The sequence below is a fragment of the Corythoichthys intestinalis genome, chromosome 20 (genome assembly GCF_030265065.1).
Source record: "Corythoichthys intestinalis isolate RoL2023-P3 chromosome 20, ASM3026506v1, whole genome shotgun sequence".
NCBI classification, from domain to species: Eukaryota; Metazoa; Chordata; class Actinopteri; order Syngnathiformes; family Syngnathidae; genus Corythoichthys; species Corythoichthys intestinalis.
This window is the reverse complement of record NC_080414.1, coordinates 12,060,193-12,075,093: the sequence shown is the minus strand read 5'-3', so window position 1 is coordinate 12,075,093 and position 14,901 is coordinate 12,060,193. Positions and strand designations below refer to the sequence as shown.

Genomic DNA, 14,901 nt, shown 5'->3' with positions numbered 1-14,901 from the left:
TTACTTTTAACTAGGGCTGTCAAAGTTATCGCGTTAACGGGCGGTAATTAATTTTTTAAAGTAATCACGTTAAAATATTTGACGCAAATAACGCACATACCCCGCTCAGACGGATTAAAATGACAGTACAGTGAATGCCCACTTGTTAATTGTGTTTTATGGAGTTTTGCCGCCCTCTGCTGGCGCTTGGGTTTGACTGATTTTATAGGCTTCAGCACCCATGAGCATTGTGTAAGTAATTATTGACATCAACAATGGCGGGCTACTAGTTTATTTTTTGATTGAAAATTTTACAAATTTTATTAAAACGAAAACATTAAGAGGGGTTTTTCTTTTAAGAACTACAAGTCTTTGTATCCGTGGATCGATTTAACAGAATGTTAATGCCATCTTGTTGATTTATTGTTATAAAAAACAAATACAGTCCTTATGTACCGTATGTTGAATGTATATATCCATCTCGTGTCTTATCTTTTCATTCCAACAATAATTTACAGAAAATTATGGCATATTTTATATATGGTTTGAATTGCGATTCATTGCGATTAATTACGATTAATTAATTTTTAAGCTGTAATTAACTTGATTAAAAATTTTAATCGCTTGACAGCTCTACTTTTAACATTTATCTAACTGCAATTGATTACTTACTACCCTTTTGGGCCATGAGCCAACAGTTTATGCTATTTTTATAGAGTTAAACCAAAAAGCCTGCTCTGTTTAAGATCCATAAGATCCACAGAAAGGTTCAAGCTCACTTGAATTTCTCACCACAAAGGACACATCTGCCTTCACTTGGCAGCATCTGCATCCGTGGAGTCTTCCAGGAGCCTTGAGGGATTGGCTCCTGTAGATTTCCACTCTTCTCATTTTACATTTGTGGATCAGGAAGCTTCCAAGCGGGAATGTCGAGGTGTTTTCCAGTGTATGATCCCAAGAGTGTAAACACAAACCAGGGTGAAGGGCATCCCAACAGTCAGTCCATTCCTCTTTTGTTGTTTGATTAATTATTCCGAAATAAAAACAGAAGTTTCTCCAGAATGTTCCTCCCAAGTTACCGAGTTTATTCATTTGAGCAAATATTTCCACTTGCTTGTGTACTTTCGCTGTGGCTGCCCAATTACAAGGGAGCCGCTTTCCCCTAAAAAAACAAAAGCAGCTTGTTATCCGGACAGTGTTCCGGTAACCTGCCAGGTGGAGATTGGATGTTTGGACTCCCTGCGAGCTTTGCTGGAAATGTATTTATTTTTTCCTCAGAGAGTTAGTTGGCACTCCCCGGACATCACGTTATTGTTGTTGCCATCATTGTGAGAATACACTGAGGGAATCTCATAAATCATCCCCCAAATAACATCTTCTGGGGAGACGCAGGTTGGTAAACAATGACCGGCTAAGACATTAGATTGAAGGCTGTCATGGGAGCGGTTTTATCAGGAATGGACCACATACACCATGTTAATTAGGATGCGGGCTACAATATAAAGGCTTGCTCGAATTCTTCCGACAAAGGAATCGCCTCTTATCAATTTTGGCAAGTGTCTACATCCTGGGAAGACATTTCAGTGCCCGAACACAGATAAAATAACGTTTTAACACCCTCAGTCCATTGCGGATTTTTTTTTCAATTAAAAGAATAAATAAATAAATACAGATGAGCTGTCCCGATCTGATCACGTAGTCTCACTGCACTGGAGATGCTTATTAAAGTTAACGACGATTGACAGACGTTAATGTTTGATCTTGCCAGAAATGCCTGGAGCCGAAACTTCAAAGCGCCGCATGCGTCAATCATCGTTTAACTTGTTAAACAGTTGCTGTGGCGACTCATTGTGTGTAGGTGAGCAGCTTGAGCTGATTTGAGTGGACTCACTCAATGAAGCATTTAATAAAGACAAGCATTTTTCTACTTTATTCTTGTTTAGAAATAATTCGGTAGGACAGTAACATGTTTAAAACTTAATAATCATTACATTTGAAGTGCTTAAAAACCATTTTATATATATATATATATATATATACACACAGTGGGGCTAATAAGTATTTAGTCAACCACTAATTGTGCAAGTTCTCTCACTTTAAAATATTAGAGAGGCCTCTAATTGTCAACATGGGGAAACCTCAACCATGAGAGACAGAATGTGGAAAAAAAAAAAACAGAAAATCACATTGTTTGATTTTTAAAGAATTTATTTGCAAATCATGGTGGAAAATAAGTATTTGGTCTACACCAAAAGTTCATCTAAATACTTTGTTATGTACCCTTTGTTGGCAATAACGGAGGCCAAATGTTTTCTGTAACTCTTCACAAGCTTTTCACACACTGTTGATGGTATTTTGGCCCATTCCTCCATGCAGATATCCTCTAGAGCAGTGATGTTTTGGGGCTGTCGTTGGGCAACACGGACTTTCAACTCCCTCCTCACCCCGTGGCGTCAAAATGATAACAAGAACGGGGAGCAAAAATCCCAGAACCACACGGGGGTCCTAGTGAATGACCGACAGAGAGGTGGGACCACAGTAACAAAAGCTACTATCAGTAACACAATGCGCCGCCAGGGACTCAAATCCTGCACTGCCAGACGTGTCCTCCTGCTGAAGAAAGTACACGTCCAGGCCTGTCTGCGGTTCGCTGGAGAGCATTTGGATGATCCAGAAGAGGACTGGGAGAATGTTTTATGGTCAGATGAAACCAAAATAGAACTTTTTGGTAGAAACACAGGTTCTCGTGTTTGGAGGAGAAAGAATACTGAATTGCATCCGAAGAACACCATACCAACTGTGAAGCATGGGGGTGGAAACATCGTGCTTTGGGGGTGTTTTTCTGCAAAGGGACCAGGACGACTGATCTGTGTAAAGGAAAGAATGAATGGGGCCATGTATCGAGAGATTTTTAGTCAAAATCTCCTTCCATCAGCAAGGGCATTGAAGATGAGACGTGGCTGGGTCTTTCAGCATGCCAATGATCCCAAACAGGGCAACAAAGCAGTGGCTTCGTAAGAAGCATTTCAAGAGTGGCCTAGCCAGTCTCCAAATTTCAACCCCGTACAAAATCTGTGGAGGGAGTTTAAAGTCCGTGTTGCCCAATGACAGCCCCAAACATCACTGCTCTAGAGGAGATCTGCATGGAGGAATGGGCCAAAATACCAGCAACAGTGTGTGAAAAGCTTGTGAAGAGTTACAGAAAAGATTTGGCCTCCGTTATTGCCAACAAAGGGTACATAACAAAGTATTGAGATGAACTTTTGGTATTGACCAAATACTTATTCTCCACCATGATTTGCAAATAAATTATTTAAATGTGATTTTCTGTTTTTTTTCCCCACATTCTGTCTCTCATGGTTGAGGTTTCCCCATGTTGACAATTACAGGCCTCTCTAATATTTTCAAGTAGGAGAACTTGCACAATTAGTGGTTAACTAAATACTATCGTATTTTTCGGACTACAAAACGCACCTGACTATCAGCCGCCACCCACCAAATTCGACATGAAAACATTTGTTTATAGGTAAGCCACACTGGATTATAAACCGCAGCTGTCCTCACTGTATTATTAGATATTTACACCAAAAGATATCAACCGATAACACTTTATTTGACAGTAGAGTCATAAGTCTGTTATATGACCAAATGAACCACAATGAAGCTTTGAACCAATTAGCTGCAAAGCTTCATTGCTTCATGAAGCTTCATTTGGCCATCACTGCTCCCTTGGGGGAGACAGTCAACATCTGCTTTCAATACTGTTGTCATCCAACATGCCTCCTAGCACGCATTGCAGCGCTACAGATGTAAAAAGCTATCAAAATTCAATATCCGTTTCTTCAGTTACTGTTCCAGTTGTTTCATTAATTGCTAGTTATGGTATTTGGTAACACTTCATTTGACAGTGACGCCATAAGACTGTCATAAGACAATCCCAATTATGACATAGCAATGTCATCAGCATTAATGAATGCTTATAACAGATGTTATAAGAAAATTGTCCAGTAAATTAATTTACTTTTGAATGGATATAAAAGATCTGAGCTGGACATGAATGGAGTTAGTGCCATAATTTGCCGGATGACACTTAATGACATCTGCATAAGCAAATTTTAAGGTGGGGCCGAGGGGGCCAGGCCTTTTTTAGGGGGGGGATTGAATTATTTAGACACAAATGTCCTAAACATAATATGGCCTAAACACAACAAAAGGATTGTTTCAATCAAACAAAACTTTTTCAATGAAAAATTAAGTGTACAAATGAAAAATTTTCAATCTCAAATATTTTTTCGCATTCAAAAACTTTTTTTTGATTGAAATTTTTCCTTTTTTGATTGAAGCGATTTTGTTTTTGAAAATCTATATTTTTTTTTCAATAACTTATTTTTTGATTGAATAATAAAGACAAAAATGTCGTAGACAAAATGTGGCCCAAACACAAATCAACATTACTTTAATCAAAAAAGTTGCTTCAATCAAAAAAAAAAAAAAAAAAAATCAAAGAAAAATAGCTTTCACATGCATTTTTTTGAGTTTCAAATTTATTTTTGCATTCAAACACATTTTTTAATTTTTTTATTTTTTTGATTGAAGTGAAATTTTTTCGGTTGAAAATATATATTTTGATTGAAGCAACTTTTTTTTGGATTGAATAATAAAGACACAAATCTAACTCCATATAGCTCCGCCCAGGGGATACAATTTTTGACTGGGGTAACTACATTGGCACGACACCGGCGGGCCTACCATATTCATTGGATGACGATCTTGGCAAAAAGTATTGCCTAAACAGCCTGATTGCGAATTCCCCTCAAGAATGATGGGAAACAGAAAACGCTCATTGTCAACTTATTATTATAAATATTCTTGTAAGTTAGTTCTATTGCTGACACTGCGTTTCGGGGTCATCAACATGTTGTGCCCCCCCGCCCCAAAAGTCATACCCCGCCTATGGACATCTGTCATAAGTATTCAGTAATGCCCATGATAGTGTCATGTCATAATTATGGTAGTTTTATGACGCCACTGTCAAATAAAGTGTTATCTATTAACCCAAATGAATCAAGAAATTAGCCACACTGGACTATAAGCCGCAGGATTCAAAATGAGGAAAAAAGTGGTGGCATACATTCCAAAAATTACGGTATACATATTTTTATTATAATTTTTTTTTTTTTTTTAATTATTTTTTGGGGTAATTAAACATGTCTTATATGTATCTTTTTCCAATGCTAGATCTGAATAAATACATTGGACACACACACACACACACAAAAAAAAAAAAAAAAAAATTGGGGGGGGGGGGGGGGGCGCTACTTTGTGGTTTTTCACCTATTACGGTGGGTTCTAGTCCCCATTAACCGTAATTGACAGAAACTTTCCGCCAAGGGAATTCGGTCAAAAGAACCACAATTGGAAACTGATCTATTACTCAAATAGTCAATTGTAAATTGAATCTAATGTAAGCCAATTTAGGTACATTTCGGGAATGATGATAACAGCTCGTGAAACTAGTTCTGCCAATCTTCAGGAAATTGGATGAACATGTCGATCATAACAAACCATATTAACAAATCTCAAGGACCTGAAGTTGAAAAGCAAGTCATCCATTTTAGATTGAAGCAGCAATCTGAAAAATTTCAAGGCTCATACCTTTGTCGAACATCTATTCAGGAATTTGCCCGTCTCGATTTGAATAGATATCCTTGACAAATGACCAATGCTAAATTGCCGAGGGCATCTTTCACACTGTAGCTCATTTCAGAGAGGAAAAAAAAGTCATAAAATTCTCTGAATGTAATAGGTAGTGGACCAACAAGCTAGCTAAGTCACAAAATACTATGTATCGTGATTGATAAGTGGCAGAAGGACAAAGTATTTGTCCGTCTCCTTCCTGAGTTTCATCGTGAAAGTGTTTTGCAGCGGCTTCTATCACAAATCCATCTGTCGTGTCAGGTTACTTTACAGCAGCTTGCCCATAAAGACAAAGCCGCCTGCGGGCACGTGATGGATGGCTGGCATTATTTTTATCACTGTAACATAATCAGCGCGTGTCTTTGCGGGCTGGCCGCTCTGGCAACACAACTATAAATACCGGTGCGCTGTATCTCCAGCTATCATGTGTGACGGGAGGAGTCCAGAGATCGTTTAGTGCATGAAATATGCACAACTTATCGGGGCTTTCACTGTGCGTACGCGTGGATCGATGACATCATCACAAAGCGTCAACGGTTTTCAACGCCATTGATTAAAAAGTGCCTTTGACCTTCTGAAATCTTTGTTACTTTCCAACATTTTCTTTTTCAGATAATGTAATTGTGGCTAGGAACTGTCCAACGAGCCCAGCAGGAATCGTGTCTTATTACTTTTGAGACACATTCTAGCGCTCACGGTTCATTTGTTACTTTCTTTAGGCCGCTAACGTTCCCCGCTGTGAAAAGGTCACGTCAGATGAGGGGCGAGCAGTGGGCGAACACGCAGGTGATGACCAAGAAGGTGCTGCTGAAGTCCGTGAATTGAATCCATCCATCCATCCATTTTCTTTTTTTCATCTAGGTCGGATGAGAGAACAGGGGCGAAGAACTGTGAGGCAACACAGGTCGCCGCACCGCCTCGATGAATTCAATAAAAATAAAAATAAAAAAAACGAAAAATCGACTGGAGCTAAGAAACTTGGTGATCTTTGACTACAAAGAATTGTGGTTGACTTCTGGTTAACATTTGTATTTAGTCTTGATCTTCAGTCTTTCTTGAGTTCAAAGGGAACACTGTTCCAGCCGGGCTCTCTTAATTTTTGTGTGAAAACAGGAAATCTACATTAATAAGCCCAATTTGAACAAATAAGGGTGTTCTGGAATACATCGAGTGTCCCGTTTGTTTGGAGAGACTACACGTGTGAAACTGTGGCGTCGCTCTGATCGCATGTGACACTTCCCACCGGAGCGAGGTGTCTGGACTTGCTCAGGGCTAATTGCTAATCGAGCTAACCGCTAATTGCTAATGGTAATGATCGCCCTTTTCCATGAACTTGCACAAATAAATGACGGGCAATTCCCCTTACAACAGCGCCGCACTCATCCCGAGTCCTTCACCCGAAGTTCAACAGCGGATCTGGAGTTCTGCGCACCCCCAAAACTCCCCCTGCCATTATCTCCAGTGGCCAAGTCTATTAACAGATGCAATCGTGCGCTCCATGTCGGCGCTCCGATGAGTTTGGCCTCCTCCGGCACCCCTCGTCCCCCCCTGCGATTCAATCCAAAGCCTCGGCTGGCTGATACCTCCTGACCCCTTTTTGAAAGTCTCCTTCTCAGCACTTTGTCAGCTGAGATTGAGAACTCCTCTCTGCATGAGCACCTCACAGAGCCCCTCCCCATTTCACCCTCCTTTTCAAGGCCCCCCACCGCCGGCTCCCCGCTCGGCCCAGGTGGAAAACGGCTGAAGTGGCGACTGGGAGATTTGCCTCGGGTTCAATCCCCACTAAAGTAAGAGCAAGGTGACTTCCTCCCGCTGTGAAGGCATCGGTAAAAGAAAAAGAGTGTCGGTAACACTTTACAATAAGAGTCCCTGAATTAACATTAGTTAATGCATTTTTAGACATTAACTCATTTAATCCCTTATCAAACATCTATTAATATATTAACATGAGTTAATGCATTTTAAGACAATAACTAATGTTTAGGGTTGTTCCGATCATGTTTTTTTGCTCTCGATCCGATCGTATTAGTTTGAGTATCTGCGATCCCGATATTTCCCGATCCGATTGTTTTTTTGCTCCCGATTCAATTCCAATCATTCCCGATAATTTTTCCCGATCATATACATTTTGGCAATGCATTAAGAAAAAAATGAATACAACTCGGACGAATATATACATTCAACATACAGTACATAAGTATGTATTTGTTTATTATGACAATAAATCCTCAAGATGGCATTTACATTATTAACATTCTTTCTGTGAGAGGGATCCACGGATAGAAAGACTTGTGACTTTGTATATTGTGACCAAATATTGCCTTCTAGTGCAGTGATTCTTAACCATAGGGCCGCGGCCCAAACTTGGGCCCCGAGCGCCACCTAGTGGGCCGCAAAAAAATTTTGTTTTGTACGTGTGGGCCGCGAAAGCCGCGGGCCGCAATGACACCTCCCGACCATGTAGTGGCGCTAATGCATCAGTCAGTTGTTACTTTAACCAGCACCATAAATAAGGAGAAGAAGTCACTCAGCTAGCTGTAAACAAACAAGATGGAGAAATATTTAAAACGAAAAAAATGAAGACGACCCCCCGCCAAAAAGTACATTTTTGCGCAAGTACAATCCCGACTTTAAGTACGGCTTTGTAAATGGAGGTAGCGAGGCAGTGCCGAGAGCCCAGTGTGTGGAGTGTGGGTTAACGCTGTCTAACGAAGCACTTAAGCAGTCAAAACTACAGCGGCACCTAGAGACCAAGCATCCGACGCTTGTGGGAAAACCGGTGGAATTTTTCAAGAGAAAAGAAGATGGGCTGCAGATGCAGAAAAGATCGATCGTGTCACTGACTGGCAACTCTAAAAGTGCACTGAAAGCTAGCTACCTCGTAGCCAGACGTGTGGCACAAAGTAAGAAACCATTCACCATAGCGGAGGAGTTGGTTCTGCCTGCTGCTGTTGATATGTGCCGTGAGATGATCGGAGAGGCTGCTGCAAAGAAGCTGCTGACCATCCCACTCAAACGACACTATGAGTCACCGTATCGCGGACATGGCCTCAGACATACAGCAACAACTCATGGAAATAGTAAAAAGTAGCCAATTTTTCTCTTTGCAACTTGACGAGTCCGCTGATGTCACGAATGCTGCGCTGCTGTTGGTTTTTGTTCGCTATCGCTGGGACAGTAGTTTGCACGAAGACATACTGTGTTAATGGGCCCTGGGCCACTCTACTGAAAAAAATGGGCCTCAGGGTCAGAAAGGTTAAGAACCCCTGATGTAGTGTATTTGTTGAGCTTTCAGTAAATGATACTGCGGCCATGCCCCAATGCATGATGGGAAGTGGAACCATGATGGGAAGTAAAACCGTGACTGAGCGTCGTGCTACCAATGGATAGATCTTCTCTGCCTTGGGAAATAACTTAAGGTGTTAAGACAAATTAAATTGCCACCTTGCTTCCCCACATTGCTTCCCATGATATTTCTAATCATAGGGAGAGGGATTGCAAGGTTTTAGCCAATTGAAGAAAGGCTCCAAAGGCTGCCAAAATTCACTCTACTCATTTTGCGCTGCCTTTTATCTCTCTTTATAGGTAAAACGGTGCCATTACAGATTGAACGCGACAATGAGTGAGAGGATCGTGCAGCGCATGTATTAAAAGCATTAAATATGTTAACGTGACACATTCTTTAATAAATTAATTGCCGCCGTTATCGGGATATTTTTGATAACCCTACCTTAAGCCTAAACTAAAGACTCTGGATAAGCGTAACATATTATGTATGTAGCGTTAAATACAATTAGAAAAAGATTTAATTAAAATATATACAGTATATTAAAAAAGGCATGGCCGATGTTTTTTCGCCGATTCCGATACTTTGAAAATGACGTGATCGGACCCGATCGATTGATCGGGACATCTCTACTAATGTTTAAGTAACATTACAATAATTGATATAATTGCTTATCTAACATTTATTAATATATTAATTAACACGAGTTAATGCACTAGTTAATGCATTAGTTAATGCATAACCAGACAGTAACTAATAGTTTGGTAAAATTAAAAAAATATACTACAGGCCTATATAGGGTTAGGGTTTAGGGTTAAGGGTTAGGGTTTGCTAACTTGTGCTACACTTTACAATAAGGGTCCAAAAAGCATTCAGTAATGGTTAATAAAGGTTAAGGGGGAGGGGGGGGACTTAAGCATTTATAATTTATTAATTAAGGGACATATGTGCTACACTTTACAATAGGGGCCAAAAAGCATTCAGTAATGGTTAATAAAGGTTAAGAGGGGGGAACCTAAGCATTTATAATTTCTTAGTTAACGGATACGTGTGCTACACTTTACAATAAGGGTCCAAAAAACATTCAGTAATGGTTAATTAAGGTTAAGTAATACTTATGAGGTACGTTCACGTGAAGTAATACCATACATAAGGTTAGGTTATAATATATATACCGTATTGGCCCGAATATAAGACGGCCCTGATTATAAGACGACCCCCTCTTTTTCAATCTTAGGGTCTTATATTCGGGCTAATACGGTAATATATATAATACTGTACATTACTTAACATTAATTCACATATACTGTACATTAATGCGTTAAAATAGTTATTGATGTATACTGGTACGAGTAAGTGATTGTTATTTTAAAATGAGAAACCTTGCTCTGTGAGTCCTTGGGTGCTGCTAACCTAACCTAAAGTATGGTATTATTTCACATGAACGTACCTGATAATTATTACTTAACCTAAATTAACCATTACTGAATGTTTTTGGACCCTTATTGTAAAGTGCAGCACATGTGTCCCTTAACTGAGAAATTATAAATGCTTAAGTCCCTCCCCTTAACCTTTATTAACCATTACTGAATGCTTTTTGGACCCTTGTTGTAAAGTGTAGCAGATGTGTCCCTTAACTGAGAAATTATAAATGCTAAGTTAAAAAACCCTAACCCCAAACCATTAGTTACTGTCTGGTTATGCATTAACTAACGCATTAACTAATGCATTAGCTAATACATTAACTCATGTTAATTAATATATTAATAAATGTTAGATAAGCAATCATTTTAATTATTGGATTGTTACTTAAGCATTATTTATTGTCTAAAAATGCATTATCTACTGTTAATTAAGGGACCCTTATTGTAACGTGTTACCATAGTGTCATTATTTACCCAGCGCATTTCCAATCTAGTAATGTGAGCGAACTACAACACGCTGCTATTAAACACGCGTTGGATTCAAGTTTCTGGAGAAGGACGAGGAGCTGTTCCCGCTCTTCCTCCAAACTAATTATCCTGATGTTCTCCACCTCGTGATGGCGAGCAGCGGGACGTCAACTCGCCGGCTTCTGAAATTGTCAGGATTTTTTAATCCGAGTTTGCACATGTAATTGGTTGTTGATTCATTAGAGAAGATTCCTTTCCACTGAGATTGGACATAAACATTCGACTTGGTCGGGGTTCTGCCCTTCAGGCAATGTTGTCAGTAATGATTAACTCTCAAGATTTGCAGTGACTTAACCCGTACATACTGTACTGTTCATTTTCTATCAAGGAGTTTGATATTAAAAAACGGAGTGTTAATTTTCAATCGATATACCGTAATTTTTGGACGATAAACCGCTACTTATTTCATTTTGAATCCTGCGGCTTATAGTGCAGTGCGGCTTATTTGTTGATTTATTTGGGTTAATAGGTAACACTTTATTTGACAGCGGCGTCATAGAACCGACATAATTATGAAATGACACTATCATGAGCAATATTGATATCTTGGATATTTTACATCAATTCAGAAGTGAGACGTTTTTCCGGATAACACTAAATGACATCTGCTATAAGCACTGATTAATGCTCATGACATTGCCATGTCATAATTATGATTGTCTAATGACAGTCTTATGGCACCACTGTGTAAAGTGTTACCAAATACCATTGCTAGCAATGAATGAAACAACTGGAACAGTAACTGAAGAAATAATTAGAACATGAATTTTGATTGTTATTTACATCTGTAGCGCTGCATGCATGTTTGACAACAAAAGTGTTGACAGCAGAGGTTGACTCTCGCCAAAGGGTGCAGTGATGGCCAAATGAAGCTTCTTGAAGCAATGAAGCTTTGCAGCCAATTGGTTCAAAGCTTTACGGTGGTTCATCTGGTCTTATGACAGTCGTATGGCGCCACTGGTACGTAAAGTGTTGCCAAATACCATAACTAGCAATTGAAGAAACAATTGGAACAATAACTAAATAAATAATAAGCACTGAACATGAATTTTGATTATTATTTACATCTGTAGCGCTGCAATGCATGCTCGGAGGCATGTTGGACAACAACAGTGTTGACAGCAGGTGGCAGCAGAGGTTGACTGACTCCCCAAAGGGAGCAGTGATGGCCAAATGAAGCTTCTTGAAGCAGTGTGTCAGGGAAGTTCACTTTTGAACACCAAGACAAGTCTCAACAATTAGCTCAAACAGGAGAAAAGCCAAAGATTGCATGCTTCAAAGACTTTATGAACAGGATATATCCAGGGTACAAATGTGATCCCGCAAAAGTACAGAACAACTATACAAGGCAAGTCTCTGTTGAAAAGGCGTTACCAAGACTTACGATTAAACGAAACTTATCTGAGCACAACATGGGGATTTTCCATTAAAAAGATCTTGAGTTGAGATCTTGAGTGCTGGTCCTAGCTAGTACAAGAGTCATATCTGATAAGGTGGTCAACAGATACCCATTGTGAATGTTCAAAGGAATATTTGGAGCACACAAACATGGCCAAGTATTATGCTATGATACAGTCTCACAAGCAAGCATTACAAACCAATATAGTTTCACAGCAGTTAATGATTGTGTTTTATAAGTATAAATAAAATATTCTTTCACACAATGAACTAATTGGCTGCAAAGCGTCATGGTGGTTGATTTGGTGTTATGACAATGTTACCGGTTAATATCTTTTGGTGTAAATATCCCATAATACAATGATGACAGCAGCGGCTTATCTGTGAACAAATGTCGTTTTCATGTTTAAAATTATGGTACAAGGTTCGGCTTGGGTCAATTGTCTGACCTCGATATGACCTTGTGAAGACCAACAGGTGCATGTTTCTATGGTGGGGAATACAGACATTGATCTGGACCATTTCAAGATCCTGCTCTGAATTTGAACCTTAAAAACATACATTTAAATCCAACAATTACTGTAGTATTTGATTTAACACATTTCGGTTTTGGTTTCTGAAATCGCCTCATTTCGGGTCTTTTTTTATTGCTGTTAAAGTTAGAAAGGGTCAAATTGGATCCAAACAGCATGTTATGTATAATGACTGTAAGATGAGTTTGTGTCAGTTCAACCGGCGTTCATGTCTCTTCCTTCTGGAGTGAGCCAAAACCTGAAGGATGTGGCTTGGGATTTTTGTCGGTTTAGGCCACGTGTTCTGTTGGTTGCTATGAAAATAAATCATGAGATAGAGTGCAGATCTCTACCAGAAGCAGAGACAAAAAGGGACCAGGATCTTGATCACATCTGGATTCAAGTTTGTTGGCTAAACAGGCACACATAATAGATAAAAAAAAAAAAATCGGTAACACTTTACAATAAGCGGCCCTTAAATAACATTAGTTAATGCATTTTTAGACAATAACTCATGTTTAAGTAACATGACAATAATTCATTTAATCCCTTATCTAACATTTATTAATATATTAACATGAGTTAATGCATTAGTTAATGGATTTTAAGACCATAACTACCGTATTTTCCTGAATATAAGGCGCACCCGTGTATAATGCGCACCCCAAATTTACTTGTAAAATCTAGGGAAAATTATTGTAACCGATTATAACGAGCACCCTAATTTTAGCACCAATAAACAGAAGGATACAAGAAAACAGAGCTCGTGTACAGATACAGAAATTTCATTTTACTGACTGGTGAAACACAGCACAAGCATAGCACATTGGTAGTTCAAAACATTACCATAAACTGACAATATTTACGGTAATAATATGATTTGACAACTTCTCCAACTTACCAGAATCTAGTAGAAAACAAAACAGATGTGACTTTTCTTTTAAAGGCTGGTGTATAACTTGCATACTATGCTATGTTTCTTCCATGGATTGATACGGTAAAATGAAAGTGAGAACGTAAGTCGGAAATCCGAGAGAGCTCATCGCTGTCGACACGACAGTAACAATAGGAACAATTGTTATTTGGGTTCGAGTTTCCCGAGGGACAGATATAGTTGATGGACATAGGAAGTCTGTGTTGTTACATTTGTTATGGTCTGAGTTATGGAGCTGCAATATACGTTGACTCAAATGAGTTCAAGAAACTAAATTCTGTGCTTTATGAAGAGTGAAAAAAGTAGAATTTAACACAGACGAAATCATTCGGCCGATCAGAGTGAAGTATTACCGAAACAAAATGGTGACGTCACGTACCGTAATGGTCGGCAACGGATCGCCGCATACATTTCTTCAACACAATGTGGCTGTGTCAATAAAAAAATTTAAAAAATCAGTTTATATAAAATATATATATATATATATTTCTGTCTCCATCCACGTACCAGTTTATAATGCGCACAATGATTTTACAAGTTGATTTTGGGGAAAAAAAGTACGCGTTATATTCGGAAATTACAGTAATGTTTAAGTAACGTTACAATGATTAATATAATTGCTTATCTAACATTTATTAATATATTAATTAACATGAGTTAATGCATTAGTTAATGCATTAGTTAATGCATAACCAGACAGTTACTAATAGTTTGGTAAAATTAAAAAAATATATAGGCCTATATAGGGTTAGGGTTTAGGGTTTGTTAACTTAAGCATTTATAATTTCTTGGTTAAATGACACATGTGCTCCACTTTACAATAAGGGTACAAAAAGCATTTAGTAATGGTTAATAAAGGTTAAGAGGGGGGACCTTAAGCATTTATAATTTCTTAGTTAAGGGATACGTGTGCTACACTTTACAATAAGTAAATAAATGAGAAACATTGCTCTGTGAGTCCTTGGGTGCTGCTAACCTAACCTTAAGTATGGTATTATTTAATGTGAACGTACTTCATCAGAAATACTTAAACTTAAAAATTCCGGTCGTGTCAATACTTGAACGGTGCCGATTGGTGCTATGGTTCAGGCTGTGCGGCGCGCCGAAAAAACGCAGAGAATAAAATGAATTATAATAAATAAT

General features: G+C 38.7%; 1 protein-coding gene across 1 annotated transcript in view; it reads right to left on the bottom strand.

Moving 5' to 3' along the window:
• LOC130908489 (cadherin-6-like) overlaps nt 1-14,901 on the bottom strand; it is a 220,023-nt gene that overhangs the window by 187,554 nt on the left and 17,568 nt on the right. The gene's annotated exons all lie outside the window — the stretch shown is intronic.